We start from the raw sequence: 2,043 nt of genomic DNA, 5'->3' as shown, positions 1-2,043 counted from the left end.
TGTATGACAAGAACTTCAAGACTCTGAAGAAGGAAATGGAAGAAGACCTCAAAAAATGGGAAAACCTCCCATACTCATGGATCGGTAGAATCAATATAGTTAAAATGGCCATTTTGCCAAAAGCAATATTTTAGTTATTCTTTATTTTTCAGTTATCTAGTTATTAGTGGAAACTTGTGCATATGAATATGGGTCCCAGTGAAGGCCACAAGGGGGCGCATACCTGGGAACTGTTGTGAGCCACCCAACAAGGAGCAGAGGTTGAGTCATCCTCAGGCCCTTTATAAGCAATTTTTGAATGTGACAGCATAATAGCTTTCTGCCCAAACTTTGTTGATATGAACATGTTTTGGCACTGAGTATAATGGTCATTTGTAAGATCAAATAAGTATAAGCACACTAATGCTCATGATACTCAGTGCCTAGGCTGCTGTATCTAGTCCCAAACTCAGCATAATATTCTTTCATCACCAAAGATATTTTATTCACATTTCTAACACAAATGAGTTATTTTGGTTGTGACTTACATAACTAAGTCCAAACTGAAAACAAATAGCTTCTGGGTTTTTGTTTGTTTGTTTGTTTGCTTGCTTGTTTGAGTCAGGGTTTCTCTGTGTAAAAGATCTCTGGGTATCTTGGAATTGCTGTGTAGCCCAGACTGGCCTCAAACTCAGAGATCCACCTGCCTCTGCCTTGAGTGCTGCCATTAACGGGGTACAGCACCACGCCTGGCTCTCTTTCCACTCTTTAAGGGTCTACCAGGCCATGTTCTTCACAACCTTTGCTCTGCCTTTCCCCTGTTTCTTTTCTCTCTTGGCCTTCAGTCTTTTTCTTTGCCTCTGGTTTATCCACCCTGGGTACTGGACATGTTGGTCTAAAGTCTTTCTGTTTCTCCTAATTTCAGTTTCCATTTCATGTTATCCTTTTCATCATCCATGTCACATTGCATTTTCTCCTGGCAATGTTTGGGTACCACCACAGTTTCTATTTCAATGAGGTTCATTAAAGCATCACCATCAACTCTGAGAATACTTTTAAGTCTGTTGAGCTCCCTTGATGAATTCTTCTTTCTCTTCTCAGCAAGCATCTTCCTTTTCCACTTACCCCACAACCTTTGACCCATGATTTACCTGAGAAACACTACTGCTGACCATGCTTAGAACACCAACCAGAAGCACAGACACTTCCAGCTGTAAATCTGGTACTTTTATACTATGAAATATTACACAGCTATTTTTTAAAATGACATCATGACATTTTCAGGAAAATAGATGGAATTAGTGAAAAACACCCTGAATGAGGTAACAGAGACCCATAAAGACTAGCCTGGTATCCATTCAATTATAAGTGGTTATTAATTATTAAGTAAATGATAATCATGCTGCAGACCACCAACCCAGAGAGACCAATTAACAAGGAGGGTTCTACCAGGGCCAAATGTATGTCACTGACAAGGAGGAAGTAGGATACATTTGAGGGTAGACTAGGTTAGGTAGGGATGGGAACAGAAGGAATCAAGTTCTCAAGGAGGAATGGAGGGAGAGTATGGGAGAGTCAACTGGAAATGGTTGACTTTGGGAGCTGATGTAGAAATCTAGTGAAATGGAAAATTCCTGGAATGTACAAAGGTGACCTAAAGACCATTCTCAGCAAAGGAGGATGTAGAGCCTGGACCAGCCATATTCTATAACCAGGCAACTTACAGTGGTGGGATTGCAACATGAACCCAGGTACAGTCCTTATACCTACAATCTATCCTGCCTGAAAGATGTGCTGGGGCAATGGAGAAAAACTTTTGGGAGTAGTCAAATTGTGAGTGGTCTAATTCAAACCACACAACAAGAGAGGGAGCTATGCCTGACACTACCTGGATAATCAAGAAATAGAGTCTGAATAGACAAGGACCTAGGGTAGGAAAAATAAGTCCATGAAATGATTCCTAGTGGTATTCTGCTTCACTCATAGATTGGGGCTTAGTTCAATAATCATCAGAGACACTTTCCCTAGAAGATGATGAAAGTCAGTGTAAGACTCATAGCCATA

The 2,043-nt window shown here is 40.6% G+C and overlaps 1 pseudogene; it reads right to left on the bottom strand.

Annotated features, from left to right (window-relative positions):
• Nucleotides 1-755: 755 nt before the first annotated feature.
• LOC127676247 (protein LLP homolog) lies at nt 756-1,123 on the bottom strand (annotated as a pseudogene).
• Nucleotides 1,124-2,043: the final 920 nt, after the last annotated feature.

The sequence above is a fragment of the Apodemus sylvaticus genome, unplaced genomic scaffold (assembly GCF_947179515.1).
Source record: "Apodemus sylvaticus unplaced genomic scaffold, mApoSyl1.1 scaffold_343, whole genome shotgun sequence".
Taxonomy (NCBI): domain Eukaryota; kingdom Metazoa; phylum Chordata; class Mammalia; order Rodentia; family Muridae; genus Apodemus; species Apodemus sylvaticus.
The sequence above is the reverse complement of the archived record's forward strand: the minus strand, read 5'-3'. Positions and strand labels throughout refer to the sequence as shown.